The following is a 22,489-nucleotide window of genomic DNA, read 5'->3' on the forward strand; positions in this document are numbered from 1 at the left end:
ATCCACATCACATCTGGGAGTCAGAGACACAGCGAGCCGAGGAATACCATCTGTAGTAACTGCAGTTTTCCCTAACTTTAGGTTTGTCAGTTACCAAGGAATCAACAAGGAAAGAACTGTGCTTAGATCCTTTATGTCTAGGCCATGTGGCCCATGGTCATCCCCTCAAATGATTTAACACAGCCTTTCCAGAATATATGGGAATTTCAACTTCCTTTCCCCAAAAGGTGGCCTTCAAGGATACAGAATATTTTTCTTAAATTTGACAAGCTTCTGGAAGTCAAAGAAAATAGCTCTGCACGTGCCCTTGGAAACCATCATTAGCCTCTATATACAAATATAGTAATATTATAAATCATAGGAATAGAAACATGCTACCAAGACCTGGTAATTACATGACCAATAAAGTTGCCTGTGAGGCATTCCTCAAACACAGATTTGGGCCAGAATTAACAATAGCCACATTCTGGCTTACCAGCCAAGATTTATAATGAAGAGTTTATCAAAATGGCAGCCCAAATGTCAAACAAAGTCACCAGATTTGGAAGAAAAAAGATAGGTAGGGTCTCATTGTGTTTTCAAACTTTTAAATCCTTGATATGACCAGTCAGAAAGATGGGACTGAGGTTGGGCTGACTTGAATATTAAATTGAAGTGATATTCTGATGCAGCAATCACTGATAATTTACTTCCCCCACCTTGAGTTACGCAGATTTTGCTAGGAAAAATGAAAATGCTGAATGTTTGTGAATAAAGCCCATAGATTTAAAAAATATTGGAAAGTATGTGTCTGGCATAGAAATCCTTGCCTTTTATAAATTCACACTCTAGTGTGATATCATGGTTTTCTGAAATAGAATAGGAAATAGATGAGAAGGTGTTGAAAATATTAATGAATAGAATGTTGTGAATTCTGTTAGATTTCTCAACCTCTATTTTGAAGCAAAGGCAATAATGCTTCCAATTTTATTCTGGGCTTAAATATCCTGCATCTCTAGGTCTCCTAACAGTGTTGCGTATGACTGGAAAAATGAGCAGAGGACTATATTTTCAGGTCAGTAATATTGCCAGGGAAACTACTTACCTACCATCCCAATAGGTCTGGCTCTCTGATAGTGCAGGCAATTCTGCATGCATGTCTTTTTTTTCCACCATAACAAAACAGAGCTGGAAAATTGCCCTCAAAAATTTTATAGTTACAAAGTCCTGTAGAAAAGATGGGATCTTTACAATCCATACAGAAGGTTATAGCCCCATTAGGTATTTTCTCTAAATCCTATAGAGTAGCTTACATCTGCAGAGTGGAAGGCAAGGAGAAAGAAACATGAACAGCCAGGGCTGGTGACTGCTCAAAAATCCCAAGAGACTATCATCTGGAGGCTGCTGAGCCTACATCTTACCTGGGGTTTTAGCCCAACTATTCAACCAAATGGAATTAAAAGCAATCCTTCTAGAGTGACAAAAATGACAGAAGTTCTCTTGTCCTTTCTCCCCGCTTAATATCAGAAGAATTTTAATATGGAATAATCTTTTCCTTTGTGCTCTTTTCCCAGAGGGTTTCAAACACATCGGAGACACCACTAGGTAATTCTGACTTTTCAAACTTCCAGTCTCACTTCCATCACTCACACTGATTTTTTTTCACTTGCCCTTTCTGGATGATAGAAACCTGTTTCAGTCATTTTTCATCACATAGTTCTGCTCTTCCTACTTGATTCAGGAGAGCTAATGGAGCAGTGAAAAATAAAAACAGAAAGAATTCTCAGAACATCTGAATCTGAGTCCCAGCTCTGGCACTTCCTAGCTAGGGATTGAAGACATGTGACTCACTCTCTCTCCCCATCTATTAAATGAGGCTATCTACTGTGGTCTCACAAATTTGTTCAGAGGCTCACATGAGACTACATGAATATTTATATGTGATCACTTAAAGGTGAACATTTTTAAAAACTGTGCCTATTTATTTTTATTTTAATACATGGAGAAAAGTCTTGAAATGGATATTAAAGGAAAAATTAGAGGCCCAGGGTCAAATGAATGGGGCAAAGAACAAAAATTTTATTAAACATTTTAATATCATTCTATTTAATGCTCTTCACAACTCTATGAGTAAGATTTATTACTCCTTTTTACAGATAAAGAAACTGAGATTCTGAAGGCTAAGTATCTTTCCCTAGATAATATAACTAATGAAAGAACAATAAGAAGTTGAACCCAGGTCTATCTCATCCCAAGACCATGTATTCCTTCTCAAGAGAAAGAAGGACCAGTTGGACTTAAAATAATCAAAACAAGATTATGGCATCAGCTAGACTGGCAGGTTAGTCGTGGATCCATTAGAAATGTTTTAGTGGTAAATGACAGAAAGCCAAATCCCAACTGGTTGAGTACAAACAGAAATCATCAGCTTCTATTCCTGGCAACTAAGGGCAGGATTTGCTTCAGGCACAGCAGGATATAGAGGATGAAATGAGGTCACTGGGACCGCTTCTCTATCTTCTCCCCATTTGTTTTTCCTGAGTTGGTTCCATTCTCAAACAGGATCTCCTGTCCCAATAGGAAGATGTTCTCACAAGACCATAGCAGGATAACATCCAAGATGAGGGACCTAATCCTCGCTGCATGAGGCGACAAGCACTAACTCACCTGCCCACTCCATCAGAGGGCCAGTGCCCACCTTCCCCCATCCCTGGCCTAGAGGACATGCCTTACCACAAATGGTTCCTTTGGCAACACTCTCCTCATTTAAGCAGGCCTGGCCTGCCTTGGGGACAAGACTGACCCTTAGGAATCTATGTCTGCATAATATTAGTATTCTGACCAGCATATGTTAACCTAAGTTGTGGGGGTAGGGGAAGGAGAGGAAGGAAGGGAACGGAAGGGAAGGGGAAGGGAAGGGGAAGGGGAGGGAGGGAGAGAGGGAGGGAGGGAAAGAAGGAGAGGGGAAGGGAGAGAAGTCTCCTCAAGATAAAATTCTATGATATGTAGTCCACGGCACTGCCTCGAGGGTAATATTCTCAATCATCTAATATGCCGCAAACCTTTTTGAGAATGTTCTGAAAACTAAGGACTCTTATGAGAAAAAGCCACGTACACAGAAAAATGGTGTATAATTTCAAGGCGTTTGTGGACCCTAGTGAGCAAATCCAGAGATCCTGGACCCCAAGTTACCAACCTCTATTCTAGACTGTGAGTGAGTTCACCCTAGGGCTTTAGAGTACTGACTGAGAGGGAAACTAGTCCCTGCCTATGCTTAAAAGTAGAGAGAGAAAATGTATGTCTCACCTGGGGCTATCTGTTCCCCAGGTTACTGGTGATGTCTGGACACAGCATGAGTATCAAAAGTAGGGTAGAGCGATTGGCATCAAGTGGGAGAGGCCAGAGATGCAGCTAAGCATCCTACATTACACAGGAAGAGCCCCCTTTGACAAAGAATTATCTGGCTCAAAATGTCAACAGCACTAAGCTTAAGAAACACTGTCCAAAAAAAAAGGAAGAGGCAGTAAAACAGATGACTAGCAATGTGTTTTGAAAAAAGCCATGCTGGAACTTTGGGGGCATGATAAGACCATTGAAGAGGATACCTACTCCAGGCCTGGGTAAGGATCTTTAGAAATCCTTCTCTTGTTACAGTTATCATTGAATGAGGTTGTCCAGCTTGATGTGTGCTGATTTCCGTCCATAAAACTCTCTAACTGTCCATTCATCCTGCCACACATCCACTTAATCTAGCTTCAGCCAAATTCCCAAGTGAGTGATGGTCACTAAAGACAAAAGAAACTTCTACTTGCAGCAATTCACAAGAAGGGTCATTTCCAGATGCTACTGTGTTAAGCCAAAAGTAAATTTAGCAATCCTGTATTTTCCTGTTTCTAGAAGACCTTATTTAAATCATTGTACTTCTTAGGTCTCCGTTTCTTTGTTCCCATGGCCTGGATTATAGTCCCTACTGTGCTAGGAGAGGCAGCCTGAAAAAGTGGTTAGGAACATGGACTCTGGGGCCAAAATCCTGTGTCAAATCCCCGCTCTGCCACTCATTACTTGTGTGGCCTCATCACATTATTCAGGCTCTCTGTGCCTCAGTCCCTTCATCCATGAAACAGGGATAATAATAGCGCCTACCTCATGGAGTTGTATGAGGATTTAAAAAATACTACATGTAAAGCACTTAGGTTATTAGAATATTATTATTATGGTCATCATTATCTCAAATATATATGGAGAATTATATTAGGTTTAGGAGACCCTGGACAAAATAGAATGAGATTTTTTTTATTAGCTATTTGCCATCCAAATGGTAAGGTATCCACTTTTAAATACATGTGAGTGTTTTTAACCTAAATTTGAATCAACATATGTTTGCTAATTATCTTCTTTTATGTTTGTAGAAAGCTAGCTCATATGTCAATATTATTTTAGAAGTACAGCTCCTTCTGTTCACTCTAAATTGAGGGGAGAGGGAAATTTAAAGTTGCCATTAAAATGCCGAAGTGGCAAAACAACATTCAGAAAGGAGTAAAAGTGATTCTTGATCTTGTCTTTAATGATCCGGTATTTTATTCTTCAAATTATTTTAATGTTTCCTTGCTGCCCACAGCAGAAAATTCACATGCCTCCATCAAACATTCCACCATCTGGCCTAACTGACCTGCAGCGCAACCTTATCATTCACCAGCCTCCCTATCTGAAACCCTTTCCTGGCAAACTCTAAACCTAATGTTTACTCTCCCTACCACTGTTGATCCAAAAGTCCAATGCACTCATATCCCTCCCTCTTAAATTTGATCCATCTCTCCATCAAACAGCCCCCTCTGCCATGAAGCCTACTCAGAATACTCCATCTCCTCCTTCTGAAACCAGACAACATCTTTTCTTCCTTTGAATTCTCACAATCTTTGATTTACACCTTGCAGGTGCTTCTAAACCCGTGAACCTAAGCACACTGCACAGGATATTGGAGACAGACGTTTCCATCTGAGGTGTGGAAATGATTTTTGTAATTCCCACACTCTTATAATATCCACAACTTGGGTAAGTAAGAAATCAATTCTGATTTTGTCATCTGAGGTTTGTGAGTCAAAACAATTCCCTCTGGTTTTAATCAATGACTGAATTACACCGTTCATTTCAGTAACTAAGCGCACAAGTCCTATTCTCTTGAAATCAGAATACTCAAAGTAAAATTTGGCTGGTGGCTTCAGAGTCATGGAATCAGAATTGGCAGGCCTAGAAAAATCATCAAGTCCTTTCAATTATTTGCCTTAATTTTTGTCATTGGATTTTCCAGACCCAAAAAGGTAAAATATTAGCACCTGGACTACGAGCACTCACTATTTCTATTTTCTGATGGGCCTTTTCAGCCTGTATCATTTCCCATTCTGTCTTCCATTCCTCCCATTATTTAGCTGAAATATGAGCTGCTCTGAGAGATCATTGGTAATTCACATAAAATAGAGTCCTGTTACTTTTCTTTTCTTTGAAAGGAGCATGATAATTGCAAACTGCAACAAACGGAGCTGAAAATAACTCCCCAGGCAGTTGTGCATTAGGAATTAGATTAAAATGAGCCCAATTTATTTTTAAATGACCTGGTAATTTGTAGGAAAGATTTAAGCTGCTTAAATTTTCATCAGTGGAAAACTGGGAGGCTCATGAAAACCAACCGGTGGTCATGGGGGTGAGAGAACAGACCCTTTTCCCAGAAGCCAGAGAGGCAATGTTGATGAATTGTTTAAAGATTTATGTTCAAACAGCAACAGGAGAGGAAAAAAACTTAATTTAATGTGAATTTGATCTGCTTTAAAAGTCTAAAATAAAGTGAGTTCAATGTCAGCTCACAATTATAAGTGCCAAGATCTGTACTTGGCACTAATTTTCCAAGTACAACTAATTAGGATTTGAAATCAAAGCCCTAGGAATTTTTTTTTTTTCGAGGCTCCTCTTTTGCTTGCTCTTATGGCATGAAGGATTCAGTTCTCAGCTCAGGAACTGAGTATGCAGTATGTCATATATTTTATTTCAGTATAAATGTAAAAAGCTAGCACTGTTCTTTAAATTCAAGATATATTGAAGATTTTTTAAATATACGTGACTACTAATTTTCCTCTTCTTGCTCTTTATTATCAACCACTTCTCCATAGATTAAATGACTCTGTGTGTGTATACATATATAGATATGTGTGTGTGTGTGTGTGTGTAGAGAGAGAGAGATGCATATATCCATATATACATCTATCTATAGCTATAGATAGAGAGATGTATATATGTATAGACATATGCATATTTCATACATCTAAAATCAAAAGAAATAGTTTGGTTCATCACTGATACATCACTCTTTGAATCATCCAGTTTAGGGAGAAAGATGTTAATAAAAGATTTTAAAAAGGAAGACAAAAAATTTCTGTAATGGTTTAACCTACACAGAAACAAAACACATAAAAAGCACAAAAATACAGAACCTCAAACATTTATTTACTGGTGCTGGAAATATGGCAGGCTGGAGTGTGAGGCACAGAAAAGATTTAAAAGATGAGCACAGGACAGATGTCTTCCATTTGCTTCTGTTTTTTATTCCAGAAACACTTTAGCTCCTCAACCCTGCTCTCTGAAAGAGGTTGGCATATGTGTTTTGTGTTCATGGACTCCCATGCACTCTGGTTTCTGGCTGGGCTTGACCAGTTGGGAACCCCAACAGAAGACCAGAAGCAAGAAATGCATTCCCCTGGCTCATTCCTCAGGGTTAGACCTTCACTCTTTAGCCCCACATTCCCTCAGTAGCTCTTGCAATTTCTTTACACTCTTCCCAAGAAAGGCAGCTGAGTATAGGCAGTTTACAGAGGTTTTCAGCTGGAAATGAAGTACGTCAAAGTGAAGAAGAGACAATCAAGCTTTAGAAGACTTTGAACTTCTGGTTAAACAGTCCTTACAGACTGTATTCTGTGGAAAATAAAAACCTACTAAGAACTTTCATGCAAAAAATATATGCTAGCAAGTGCCACATCTGTTTTGTTCTGCTGTACCCAGCACCTAGTACAGAGCTGGGCACATATTACATGCTTAATTGATAGCTGATGAATGATTGGATGCTTGAAGCCAAAGCAGTCTTTTTTTTTTTTAATGTTTTATTTATTTATTCATGAGAGTCAGACAGAGAGGGAGAGAGAGAGGCAGAGGCAGAGGGAGAAGCAGGCTCCCCGCTGAGCAGGGAGCCCGATGTGGGACTCGATCCCAGGACCCTGGGATCATGACCTGAGCCGAAGACAGACACTTAACCATCTGAGCCACCCGGGTGCCCCCAAAGCAGTCTTTTATAGAAACTAGGGAAATAAAATGGAAGATGGAACTTGAACTAAGCTGTGATTGATGAGAATGGGAGAAAAGATAAGAATGGGATAGGCAATCCAAGATTTCCTGGTCGGAACCACGTCTACAGCACACCTCTGTTAAGCACAGCCAGCTCTTTATCACTACACCTAGGCAGTGTTCAGATACAGTCAAAGATCCCCATGTTCAAAACTTAGAGACATGTGAAAAATAAAACACAGACCATACCCTGAAAGAACCAGTTATGGAAATAAATCTAAATTTCAAAAAGGAGAGAATATACAACACCATAATTTATTATTCATTACACTATCAGGATCTACCTTTACGGTCATAGAAATCCAGAAAAGAAAAAGATGACATCTAAGAGAGATAGTGAATTTGGGAAGACTAACACTGGAGCTTAAAAAATAAAAATGCTGAGAGTCAAGGCTTCCCAAAGCTTACTCAGGTACTGGTGAGCCTACATGAGTTTACGCAGGATGGGCAAGTGATAACCGATTTCTATGTATATTAAGATAGGAAGTATTTTTGAAAATGTTTGTTTTAGGGCACCTGGGTGGCTCAGTCATTAAGCGTCTGCCTTCGGCTCAGGTCATGATCCCAGGGTCCTGGGATCGAGTCCCACATCGGGCTCTCTGCTCTGCGGGAAGCCTGCTTCTCCCTCTCCCACTCCCCCTGCTTGTGTTCCTGTTCTCACTGTGTCTCTCTCTGTCAAATAAATAAACAAAATCTTTAAAAAAAAAAAAAAAAGAAAATGTTTGTTTTAAAAAGTGGAGTATTTGATGGAGATTTAAGTTAATTACAGCAATGGTGTGAAGATGTGGCAAAGATACTTAAGTTTGGGAAGCAAGGGTGAAAGGCAGAGTGACAAATACTTACAATAATTCCCTTTCAAAAAGAGAACTCCATTTAGAGTAAGGAAAAAGGGGTTTCATCATCTGGTCTGGGGATCCGAAAGGCTCATATTCAACAGAAGAGGAAATGAAGTTTACATGGAAGGGTGGAATTCTGAAACCCAAATAACCATAAGTTCCAGACGTAATCAAGTTTCAAAGGCCTCCACACTAAATGCAAACCATCAGAAATTTCTATTATCACTACAACTTGTGAAAGCCATTCAAGTTGTTCCCCTTACATGCTGTAAACTCAGAAAAGTTCTTTACCTCTCTATACATCAATGCCTTCCTCTGTAAAAATGAGCTAACACCACAATGCGTCACTGGATAGTTTAAATAAAACCTATTTTTTTTTTAATATCTGGTACATGGTAAGTGAAGAATAAATCTCTTTACTTTTTTTCTTCTCTCTTTTCTAATGGTAGTATTTCAATCAGGAGAATACAGTAATTAATAGACACTGGCATGCCATGTTAGAAGTTACTGATTCTACCTACATATAGGACCAGTACCACATGCCTCCACTGTACGAATTAGGGCTCTTGGCTGCAAATAGTAGAAAAGAACCTGACTTAACCAAGCAAAATGGAAGAGTTTATTTTAAGAACTACAGGGACTTCGGGGGGGCGGAGCAAGATGGCGGAGGAGTAGGAGACCTGGATTTCGTCTCCTCTCAGGAATTCAGCTGGATAGGGATCAAACCATTCTGAACACCTACAAACCCAACAGGAGATCGAAGAAACGAATAGCAACAACTCTCTGAACAGAAAAGCGACCACTTTCTGGAAGGTAGGACGTGCGGAGAAGTGAATCCGAGGCAATATTCGGGAGGATAGACGGCGGGGGAGGGGCCTCTGGCGGCCGCTTCTGGCAAGTGATAGAGCCGCGGAGCACAAAATCGGAACTTTTAAAAGTCTGCTCCGCTGAGGGACGTCACTCTGGTGGCTAAGCGGGGGGTGGAACCCTCCGGGACAGTGTGGTCTCAGGACCCTCGGGGTCACAGAAAGACCGGGGGTGCCTGAGTGTGGCAGAGCTCCCAGGTATCGGAGCAGGGAAGCCGGCTGCAGAGGCGGAGCCCAGGCGCGGGCTCTCAGCTCGGGGTTGCCATAAACTGTGATCCACGGCACAGTCGGGCCACTGCTCCTCCAGCAGGGACCCAACAAGCAGCAGATCCGGGGAGACTCACCTTCTTCCCCCAGGAGGAGAGGTGCAGGAGTGCACCGCAGGGATCTGCTGGGTTTGGAGACTCCACCCAGGGTCGGGTGCCAGAGATAGAAATGCGCGGTCACAGGCCGGGTGAGCACGGAGTGCGGCTGGAGACCGGGGAGACGGGAATGACTGATGGCTTTTCTCTGGGGGCTCACTGAGGAGCGGGGCCCCGAGTTCTCGGCTCCTCCGGGGCGGAGATTGGAAGGCCGCCATTTTCACTCTCCGCCTCCAAAGCTGTACGGAAAGCTCGCAGGGAACAAAAGCCCCGGAGAGCAACCCGAGCAGATTACTTAGCTGGGAGGGGGCAAGGGCGGGGCAATTCCACCTCCGGCAGAGACATTTGGAAACCACGGCAACAGGCCCCTCCCCAGAAGATCAGCGAGAACAGCCAGCCAAGACCAAGTTTACCCATCAATGAGAACGGCAGAACTCCAGCGCTAGGGGACTACTGCACATAGAATTCATGGCTTTTTTACCATGATTCTTTAGTCTTTCAAAGTTAATTTTTTTTTTAACTGTCTTTTTTTCTTTTTTTTTTCTTTTTGAATTTTTCTTTTTCCCTTTTTCAACCAACATCTTTACAATCCCTTTTTTTTAAAAAAAACATTTTTATTTTTCATTTTTAGAGTCATATTCTATCCCTTCATAGTAGTAACCCATATTTTTGGCTTATATATATAAGTTGTTCTCTCTTTAAAATTTTGAGATAGTTTCTTCTAAGAGATTAAAATATACCCTAAATCTCTAGTATATGGTGTTTTCTATTCCCCTGCCTGATCACATCCTCTCCCCCCCTTTTTTTTTCTCTTTTTTCTTTTTTAAATCCTCTACTTTCTTTTTTCAAACAACTTCTTATCAATTCCTTTTATAAAATTTTTTATAATTTCCATCTTTACAGTCATATTCCATCCCTTCATCATATCAACCCTTATTTTTGTACATATATAAGTTTTTCTTTCTTTAAAATTTTGGGAGGCACTTTCTTCTAAAAGACCAAAATACACCCCAAATCTAGTGTGTGGCACTGATCATATTTGATCACATTCTGGTTTTTTTGTTGTTGTTGTTTTGTTTTGTTTGTTTTTGTTTTTGTTTTTATCTTTTTCTTTTTCTTTTTTTTTTTTCTCTTTTTTCTCTCTTTCCCTTTCTTTTCCCACTGCTTCAGGTCTTTTCTGATTTGTTTAGAGTATATTTTCTGGGGACGTTGTTACTCTGCTAGCATTTTGTTCTCTCATTAATCTATTCTCCTCTGCACAAAATGACAAGACGGAAAAAATCACCTCAACAAAAAGAACAAGAGGTAGTACCGACTGCCAGGGACCTACTCAATACGGACATTAGTACGATGTCAGATCTAGAGTTCAGAATCATCACTTTAGATATACTAGCTGGGCTTGAAAAAAATATGGAAGTTATTAGAGAAACCCTTTCTGGAGAAGTAAAAGAACTAAAATCCAACCAAGTAGAAATCAAAAAGGCTATTAATGAGGTGCAATCAAAAATGGGGGCACTAACTGCTAGGATAAGTGAGGCAGAAGAGAGAATCAGTAATATAGAAGACCAAATGATGGAAAATAAAGAAGCTGAGAAAAAGAGAGATAAACAACTACTGGATCACGAGGGCAGAATTCGAGAGATAAGTGATACCATAAGATGAAACAACATTAGAATAATTGGGATCCCAGAAGAAGAAGAAGAAAGAGAGAGAGGGGCAGAAGGTATAATGGAGCAAATTATAGCAGAGAACTTCCCTAATTTGCGGAAGGAAACAGGCATCAAAATCCAGGAAGCACAGAGAACCCCTCTCAAAATCAATAAAAATAGGTCAACACCCCGACATCTAATAGTAAAACTTACGAGTCTCAGAGACAAAGAGAAAATCCTGAAAGCAGCTCGGGAGAAGAGATATGTAACCTACAAGGGGAGAAACATTAGATTGGCAACAGACCTATCCACAGAGACCTGGCAGGCCAGAAAGGACTGGCAGGATATATTCAGAGCACTAAATGAGAAAAATATGCAGCCAAGAATACTCTATCCAGCTAGGCTGTCATTGAAAATTGAAGGAGAGATAAAAAGCTTCCAGGACAAACAAAAACTAAAGGAATTTGCAAACACAAAACCAGCCCTACAGGAAATCTTGAAAGGGGTCCTCTAAGCAAAGAGAGAGCCTAAAAGCAACATAGACCAGAAAGGAACACAGACAATATACGGTAACAGTCACCTTACAGGCAATAAAATGGCACTAAATTCCTATCTTTCAATAGTTACCCTGAATGTAAATGGGCTAAATGCCCCAATCAAAAGACACAGGCTATCAGACTGGATTAAAAAACAAGACCCATCGATATGCTGTCTGCAAAAGACTCATTTTAGAACCAAAGACACCCCCAGATTGAAAGTGAGGGGGTGGAAAACCATTTCCCATGCTAATGGACACCAAAAGAAAGCTGGGGTGGCAATCCTTATATCAGACAAATTAGATTTTAAACCAAAGACTGTAATAAGAGATGAGGAAGGACACTATATCCTACTTAAAGGGTCTATCCAACAAGAAGATCTAACAATTGTAAATATCTATGCCCCTAACAAGGGAGCAGCCAATTATATAAGGCAATTAATAACAAAAGCAAAGAAACACATCGACAACAATACAATAATAGTGGGGGACTTTAACACCCCCCTCACTGAAATGGACAGATCATCTAAGCAAAAGATCAACAAGGAAATAAAGACTTTAAATGACACACTGGACCAAATGGACTTCACAGATATATTCAGAACATTCCACCCCAAAGCAACAGAATACACATTCTTCTCTAGTGCCCATGGAACATTCTCCAGAATAGATCACATCCTAGGTCATAAATCAGGTCTCAACCGGTACCAACAGATTGGGATCATTCCCTGCCTATTTTCAGACCACAATGGTTTGAAACTAGAACTCAATCACAAGAGGAACGTCGGAAAGAACTCAAATACATGGAGGCTAAAGAGCATCCTACTGCAGAATGAATGGGTCAACCAGGAAATTAAAGAAGAATTAAAAAAATACATGGAAACCAATGAAAATGAAAACACAACTATTCAAAATCTTTGGGATGAAGCAAAGGCAGTCCTAAGAGGAAAGTATATAGCAATACAAGCCTTTCTCAAGAAACAAGAAAGGTCTCAAGTACACAACCTAACCCTACACCTAAAGGAGCTGGAGAAAGAACAGCAAAGAAAGCCTAAACCCAGCAGGAGAAGAGAAATCATAAAGATCAGAGCAGAAATCAATGAAATAGAAACTAAAACAATGGTAGAACAGATCAACGAAAGTAGGAGCTGGTTCTTTGAAACAATTAACAAGATTGATAAACCCCTGGCCAGACTTATCAAAAAGAGAAGAGAAATGACCCAAATCAACAAAATCATGAATGAAAGAGGAGAGATCACAACCAACACCAAAGAAATACAAACAATTTTAAGAACATATTATGAGCAACTCTATGCCAGCAAATTAGATAACCTGGAAGAAATGGAGGCATTCCTAGAGATGTATCAACTACCAAAACTGAACCAGGATGAAATAGAAAACCTGAACAGACCTATAAACACTAAGGAAATTGAAGCAGTCATCAAAAATCTCCCAAAAAACAAAAGCCCAGGGCCAGATGGCTTCCCAGGGGAATTCTACCAAACATTTCAAGAAGAATTAATACGTATTCTTCTGAAACTGTTCCAAAAAATAGAAATGGAAGAAAAACTTCCAAACTCATTTTATGAGGCCAGCATTACCTTCATCCCAAAACCAGACAAAGACCCCATCAAAAAGGAGAATTACAGACCAATATCCCTGATGAACATGGATGCAAAAATTCTCACCAAAATACTAGCCAATAGGATCCAACAGTACATTAAAAGGATTATTCACCATGACCAAGTGGGATTTATCCCTGGGCTGCAAGGTTGGTTCAACATCCGCAAATCAATCAACGTGATACAATACATTAACAAAAGAAAGAACAAGAATCATATGATCCTCTCAATAGATGCAGAAAAAGCTTTTGACAAAGTACAGCATCCTTTCTTGATCAAAACTCTTCAGAGTATAGGGATCGAGGGTACATACCTCAATATCATAAAAGCCATCTATGAAAAACCTACAGCGAATATCATTCTCAATGGGGAAAAACTGAGAGCTTTCCCCCTAAGGTCAGGAACACGGCAGGGATGTCCACTATCACCACTGCTATTCAACATAGTATTGGAAGTCCTAGCCACAGCAATCAGACAACAAAAAGAAATAAAAGGCATCCAAATCGGCAAAGAAGAAGTCAAACTCTCACTCTTTGCAGATGATAGGATACTTTATGTGGAAAACCCCAAAGACTCCACCCCAAAACTGCTAGAACTCATACAGGAATTCAGTAAAGTGGCAGGATATAAAATCAATGCACAGAAATCAGTGGCATTCCTATACACCAACAACAAGACAGAAGAAAGAGAAATTAAGGAGTCGATCCCATTTACAATTGCACCCAAAACCATAAGATACCTAGGAATAAATCTAACCAAAGAGACAAAGGATCTTTACTCAGAAAACTATAAAATACTCATGAAAGAAACTGAGGAAGACACAAGGAAATGGAAAAACGTTCCATGCTCATGGATTGGAAGAACAAATATTGTGAAGATGTCAATGCTACCTAGAGCAATCTACACATTCAATGCAATCCCCATCAAAATACCACCCACTTTTTTCAAAGAAATGGAACAAATAATCCTAAAATTTGTATGGAACCAGAAAAGACCCCGCATAGCCAGAGGAATGTTGAAAAAGAAAAGCAAAGCCGGCGGCATCACAATTCCGGACTTCCAGCTCTATTACAAAGCTGTCATCATCAAGACAGCATGGTACTGGCACAAAAACAGACACATAGATCAATGGAACAGAATAGAGAGCCCAGAAATGGACCCTCAACTCTATGGTCAACTCATCTTTGACAAAGCAGGAAAGAATGTCCAATGGAAAAAAGACAGTCTCTTCAACAAATGGTGTTGGGAAAATTGGACAGCCACATGCAGAAGAATGAAACTGGACCATTTCCTTACACCACACACAAAAATAGACTCCAAATGGTTGAAAGACCTCAATGTGAGACAGGAGTCCATCAAAATCCTAAAGGAGAACACAGGCAGCAACCTCTTTGACCTCAGCCGAAGCAACTTCTTCCTAGAAACATCACCAAAGGCAAGGGAAGCAAGGGCAAAAATGAACTCTTGGGACTTCATCAAGATAAAAAGCTTTTGCAAAGCAAAGGAAACAGTCAACAAAACCAAAAGACAACCGACAGAATGGGAGAAGATATTTGCAAATGACATATCAGATAAAGGGCTAGTATCCAAAATCTATAAAGAACTCATCAAACTCAACACCCAAAGAACAAAGAATCCAATCAAGAAATGGGCAGAAGACATGAACAGACATTTTTCCAAAGAAGACATCCAAATGGCCAACAGACACATGAAAAAGTGCTCAATATCGCTCGGCATCAGGGAAATCCAAATCAAAACCTCAATGAGATACCACCTCACACCAGTCAGAATGGCTAAAATTAATGAGTCAGGAAACGACAGATGTTGGCAGGGATGCAGAGAAAGGGGAACCCTCCTACACTGTTGGTGGGAATGTAAGCTGGTGCAGCCACTCTGGAAAACTGTATGGAGGTTCCTCAAAAAGTTGAAAATAGAGCTACCCTATGATCCGGCAATTGCACTACTGGGTATTTACCCCAAAGATACAAAAGTAGGGATCCGAAGGGGTACGTGCACCCCGATGTTTATAGCAGCAATGTCCACAATAGCCAAACTGTGCAAAGAGCCAAGATGTCCATCAACAGATGAATGGATAAAGAAGATGTGGTATATATATACAATGGAATATTATGCAGCCATCAAAAGGAATGAGATCTTGCCATTTGCAATGACGTGGATGGAACTGGAGGGTATTATGTTGAGTGAAATAAGTCAAACAGAGAAAGACATGTATCATATGATCTCACTGATATGAGGAATTCTTAATCTCAGGAAACAAACTGAGGGTTGCTGGAGTGGGGGGCGGGGTGGCAGGGATGGGGTGACTGGGTGATAGACACTGGGGAGGGTAAGTGCTCTGGTAAGCGCTGTGAATTGTGCAAGACTGTTGAATCTCAGATCTGTACCTCTGAAACAAATAATGCAATATATGTTAAGGAAAAAAAAAGAAGAAGAAGAAGGTAGCGGGAGGGGAAGAATGAAGCGGGGAAAATCGGAAGGGTAGACGAACCATGAGAGACGATGGACTCTGAAAAACAAACTGAGGGTTCTAGAGGGGAGGGGGGTGGGAGGATGGGGTAGCCTGGTGGTGGGTATTGAGGAGGGCACATTCTGCATGGAGCACTGGGTGTCATGCACAAACAATGAATCATGGAACTCTTCATCTAAAACTAATGATGTAATGTATGGGGATTAACATAACAATAAAAAAAAGAATAAACAAACATAACAACGCAAAAAAAAAAAAAAAGAATTACAGGGACTTCAAGAAGGAACTGGAAATATGGCCTTGAAGGTATTCAAATACTCTCTCAACATCTGATCTCACTCTGTATATGCACCTGCTCCCTTTTTCTCTCTCTCTCTTTCCCTGAAGACTAACTTTTGTTTCTCCAGTTCTTCATATACATTCTACTGATTCAGTCGCTCAGAGAAACTGAATCTCTCCGTTAGTTCAAACCCAAATTCCCAGGAAAGGATTCTGATTGGCTCAGTTTGGGTCTAGTGTCCAAAATTTGAATTAACTGCATTCAGCAGGGTGGGATTATGGGCCAAACAGCTGCAGGACAATCCCCTCTATGGCTTAAAGGGTCTGTTACAAGGGTGGATGTTTTCATTACAAATTGGGCAGATTCTCAAAAAACTTACCCAAGAAAACTGTCCTATTGCTCAAGAATTCTTGTTGCTTTTGCCATAATCAGGTTACTATAATTTTTTTAAAATAGAGCTAGTATACAACAACTTAATATCAAGTCATATAAGTGTTAAACCCTTTGAATCAGTAATTTCTCTCAAGAAAATTTACTCTAGGGGAAAAAATTCATTGGAATAAAAATGTTTATTCCAGGGCGCCTGGGTGGCTCAGTTGGTTGGGCAACTGCCTTCGGCTCAGGTCATGATCTCAGGGTCCTGGGATCGAGCCCCGCATCGGGCTCCCTGCTCGGCGGGAGGCCTGCTTCTCCCTCTCCCACTCCCCCTGCTTGTGTTCCTGCTCTCGCTGTCTCTGTCTCTGTCAAATAAATAAATAAAATCTTTAAAAAAAAAAAATTTTTAAAAATGCTTATTCCAGATGCTTCTCCAATATTTTCTTATTTATTAAAAGAAGTTTGATAAATGCCTAACCATAGATTATTATTAATTATGGAATGTCAACTTTAATGAACCATTAGGAACTCAATAAAAATAGCCATAATTAAGACAGCAACAATGCTTTTGATAGCAAGCATAATTTTGTGTTTTTCCTTGGTTTCAATTAACAATAACCAACCAAATATGATTTCAAACACTGAAAATAAAATGCTTTGTGAATTTTGTACATTTGTAGATTAAAAACAAATTTTTAAATAGAAATTCATAAAAACACACCAGTGATTAATATAAAAGGTTAGACATTGTTTTGTTAAAAGAACAAAATTAAGGGTGATTTTTCCATTTTGTTTCCAAATTTGATTACTAGCAGTAAAAACAACAATTCCACTGCAACTATTACAGAGGTTAGCCTCTGTACCAAGTAATGTACTATGTGTTTTATATAAATTACTTAGTTTAATCCTCAGAGCAATTCTGAAAGGTTGGTATTATAATTGTCACTGACAGCTGAGAATTTAGGGTTTTGACAAGTCAAAAAAATTGCCCAGAATGGTGCAACTTCAAAGCCACACAACCATGAATGATTAGACTCTGAGTCTGCGTAACTCCATATCGGTCACTGCTTTTCAAAACTGTGCTTTAATACTGTGTGTGTGGCATGAATGTATGTGTTTAAAAATACGAGTGGAGGGCACCTGGGTGGTTTAGTCGGTTAAGCATCTGCCTTTGGCTCAGGTCATGCTCCCGGGGTCCTGGGATCGAACCCCAGGTCTGGCTCCCTGCTCAGCGGGGAGCCTGCTACTCCCTCTCCCTCTGTCTGCTGCTCTCCCTGCTTGTGAGCACTCTCCCTCTCTCTGTCAAGTAAATAAGTAAATAAATAATCTTAAAAAAATATGAGTGGAAATTTCAGAGTCAAAATTAAAATAATAGATCCACTTTCCAGTGACAGCCAACAGGAGAGTGGGAAGAATGGAACAAACTATCCCAGCATTCTCTGGGGGAGGGTCAAAGTGTTAAGCATCAAAAATAACTTAATTAACAACATTTATTTACTCCAAAACCCTCCTGTTTATATTCTCTAACTTCCACTCCTTCAATAACTCTTTAAAAAAGAAATCTCCCTTCACAAACTAATCTCCACCAAAACAATTAAGCTGATAGCAGAAGAAGACTTCATAGTATAATTTATATATGCTGAGATGTGTCATTTCCTTATCATGATTTTCCCCCCAGGCAAAACGAAACAAATACAACACGTTTTGAAGTCATTCCACAGATCAAATCACTCAGAGATATGATATAATTAGTTTTATGACAGTAAACATTTAATTAAATTAAGGAGGAACAATTATGACAAAAAGGATGAAAACATCAAAAATTAACATACCGTTGACTTTAATATGTCAAAATGAGAGTGTGATTATGGATACAAATATTTAAATTGATAGAATTCTCACAAAGAATAAAAATGTGCTGTGGTGAGCATTCTATTCTGGCTGTAGTGGAATCACAGTATCATTTTAAGTTATAGGAATGGGAAAAGTACGTATTCCCCATAGTTTCTATGAAGCATTTTACAAGACAAATTTAAGAAGAGAACATCTATAACCCAATCCAAGGATGATTTTCTTGGTACATTTTCCCCCCCAATAAAAGCCCTATCTTTTTGCATTTTTGACATCACATACTCTTGAATAATAGATTCAATGTTCTTAGTTACAGTTTTAACACAATAAAATCTGTTTCTCACACTGGGTGAATTAATGTCCACAAAGGACAATTTTACCAACTATAACCAAAGCAAGTTTGTTTTAGCAACTGTTGAGGAGTGCTAATGAGTTAATAGAGGCCTAATAACACAAAGAGCAAACATTAACCATAAAGTGATGTAGTGTTCAAGTAGAAGTGGAATGAACCAGAGAAACAGAAAAACTTTAGCATTGTCCTTTGTCCTCTGACATAATCTCTTCCAAGGAAAGCAACTTCACAGGTCCAGGACTGACATAAAGGCTTTTATTGTGGTTTTTCTATTTGTCTCAAATAATTGCTGTAGAGTATCTCTAACATTTTTTCCCGCTTGTTATTATTGGATGGCCCACTGAGAGAAACCCAGCTAACTACCCCCGAGCCCCATAAAACAAACAGGGAATTTTAGAAGGTTAAATAGGAAACCAAAAGAAAAAAGTAGAGATGCTATTGTAGAACAAGGGTCTCAAATAATAATACTAATAAAATAAACTAATAATAACCAACAAAATAACAATAGTGGAAGTAATAGTAATAATATTTACTAAAGAATTTCCTTGAGTATCTTTTTTCCAATCAAGCCATCCAAGGATTGGATGGTGGGAGTTAGATATGAACTAAAGAAAATACCCTAATGCAAGAGACATAATCACCACTCCACCATCCAAAAACATGATTCAAGTTAAAAATTAAAAGATGGATAAAAAATATCATAAAAAAAAAAAAAAAAAAAAAAAGAAAGCAAAGCTTCTGGTTATAATATCAAAAGGAAGAATATAAGCCAAAAAATATTAAACATAACAAATATGGGCAGTTTATTATGTAAAAGAACAATTCAAAATAAAATTAAAACAATCATAAATGTCTATGAACCAAAAAAATAGCAGCATTCATAAGGTAGAAAATGTGTGATATAAAAAGCAATGGAAAAAAAACATACACTAGAAAAAGAATTTAATTAACCCCTATTAGTTAATCCAGTCATTAAAAATAAGAGTACAGAATTCAATAAATAATTAATAGGTATATGTGATAAATATCTAATGCTGAATCCTGAAAAGAGAAAATATGCCTTCTTTTTCAAAAACTAATAAATACTGGGGTACCTGGGTGGCTCAGTCAGTTAAGTTTCTGCCTTCAGCTCAGGTCATGACCCCAGGATCTTCGAGTGTCAGACTACCTGCTTAGCAGGGAGTCCCTCTGCCCTACCCCTGCCCCACTCATGCTCATGTATGCTCTCTCTCAAATAAATTCTTTAAAAAAAAAATAATAAATCTTAAAATTAATCATATATTAAAAAGCACAGAGAACATTACATTAAATTCTGAAAGGTGGAAATAAAACAAATTTTCTTCAGAAAAATTAAAAATTAGTAACATCAGGAAATACTAAGTCCCTTTTACTCAAAAATTAAATAAACTACTGTTAAATATTCATCAAGGAAGAATGCTAAGTTGCATGATTTCTTTTAAAAAATCATAGAGGGGCGCCTGGGTGGCTCAGTCAGTTAAGTGTCTGCTTTTGGCTCAGGTCATGATCCCAGGGTCATGGGATAGAGCCCCACATTGAGCTCCCTGCTCAGCGGGAAGCCTGCTTCTCCCTCTCCCACTCCCCCTACTTGTGATCCCTCTCTCACTGTGTCTCTCTCTGTCAAATAAATAAATAAAAATATTTTTTAAAAAAATAAAAATTTTTAAAAATTTAAAAATCATAGAATACAGCTATTCTGTACACAGAAGAAAATTCAAAGCCTTAAATACATTTATCATTAAGAACAAAGAATGAAAAATTATATGAGAGAAATGACTACATTTTTAATATATGAAAAAAGGAAACAAATCAAAAAAGCAAAATTAATAAGATAAACAGAAAACAATACAACTAATCAATGCATTCCAAAACATTTCAAAAGGTTGTTCTTCAGAAACAAAATAAAACAAACTACTAAGTACGGAAAATGGGGCTGCCATAAAACACACACAGTAAGTAATAATATAAAGTCTATTACCTCACAGACATTTTTTAAATTACAAAAGTCAACTTTTCTTAATTTCATCCAAGTTTGAAAACTTAGATGAAACCAAAAATTTCTAGGAAAGTAAGTTCCCACAACTAAGTGATTTAAAAATCTAAAGAGACTGGGGCACCAGGGTGGCTCAGTCGGTTAAGTGTCTGCCTTCGGCTCGGGTCATGATCCCAGGGTCCTGGGATTGAGCCCCGCATCGGGCTCCCTGCTCAGCAGGAAGCCTGCTTCTCCCCTTCCCACTCCCCCCTGTTTGTGTTCCTTCTCTCGCTCTCTGTCAAATAATAAATAAATAAGTCTTTTTTTAAAAAAAATCTAAACAGATCAATTCCCCACCCTCACCCCAAAAAATGATTTTTAAAGATATAGGTAGTCAAATTGCTACCCAACTCCCTCCCCCCACAAAGAAGAAAACAGAAACAAAAACAAAAACACCAGGGTCAGAATAGTTTGTGGAGTGATTCTAATAAATCCTTAAAAGTGATCATTTCCAAATCAATTTAAACTCTTTAATAAAAGGAAAACTTCCAGATTATTTTTTTATAAACAATTATAGATTGTACACACAGCGAGCTACAAACTAATCTTACTTATTATTCTCATATTAAAAATCCTACATTAAATAACAAATAAGCACAAGAAAAGATGCTTCAAATCATGTCATCAGGAAAATGCAAATTAAAACAATAATGTGATAACCTCTCCAAACCTGTTAGAATGGCCAAAATCCAAAACACTAACAACACCCAATGCTGATAACGATGTGGAGCAACAGGAACTCTCAGTCATTACTGGTGGAAATGCAAAATGGTACAGCTCCTTTAGAAGGCAGTGTGGTGGTTCCTTACAAAACTAAACATATTTTGCCAGCAGTTGTACTCTTGGTGTTTACCCAAAGGAGTTGAAAACTGATGTTCACACAAAAACCTACAGAGAGATGTTAATAGCAGATTTATTCATAATTACTAAAGCTTCAAAGGAATCAAAATGTCCTTCAGTAGATAAATGGATAAAGTGGAATATGAGACAGGAGACCATTATTCAGCACTAAAAATAAACGAGCTATCAGGCTTTGAAAAGATATGGAGAAACCTGAAGTGCATATTACTAAGTAAAAGAAGTCAATCTGAAAATCTCTCTCATTCCAACAAAATGACTCTCTGGAAAAAGCAAAACTATGCAGACAATAAAGAGATCAGTTGTCCCTGGGGTTAGGGGAAAAGGGAGGGATGAATAGGCAAAGCACAGAGAATTTTTAGCTTAATGAAACTACTCTGTATATTATAATAATGGATATATGTCATTAGACATTTGTCCAAACCCACAGAATGTACTACACACACCAAGAGTGAACCCTAATGCAAACTATGGACTTTGGATGATAATAATGAGTCAAAGTAGTTCATCAATTGTAATAAATATACCACTTTGGTAGGGGATGTCAATAACAGGGGAAGTTGTGAGTGTGTGGGGGCAGGAGGCATATGAGAACTCTCTGTACCTTCCACTCAGTTTTGCTGTGAACTAAAAATTGCTCTAAAAAATATTTTTATTTTTTAAAGATTTTATTTATTTGAGAGACAGAGAGGGTGGGTGGAGAGAGCAGGGGGAGGAGCAGAGCGAGAGAAGCAGTTTCCATGCTGAGTGTGGAGCCTGACACTAGGATCCATCCCACAACTCTGAGATCATGACCTGAGCCAGAATTAAGAGTTGACCACTTGGGGCGCCTGGGCGGCTCAGTTGGTTACGCAACAGCCTTCGGCTCAGGTCATGATCCTGGAGTCCCTGGATCGAGTCCCGCATCGGGCTTCCTGCTCCGCAGGGAGTCTGCTTCTCCCTCTGACCCTCCCCCCTCTCATGCTCTCTGTCTCTCATTGTCTCTCTCGCAAATAAATAA

This window comes from Neomonachus schauinslandi, chromosome 1 (genome assembly GCF_002201575.2).
Source record: "Neomonachus schauinslandi chromosome 1, ASM220157v2, whole genome shotgun sequence".
Lineage (NCBI taxonomy): Eukaryota > Metazoa > Chordata > Mammalia > Carnivora > Phocidae > Neomonachus > Neomonachus schauinslandi.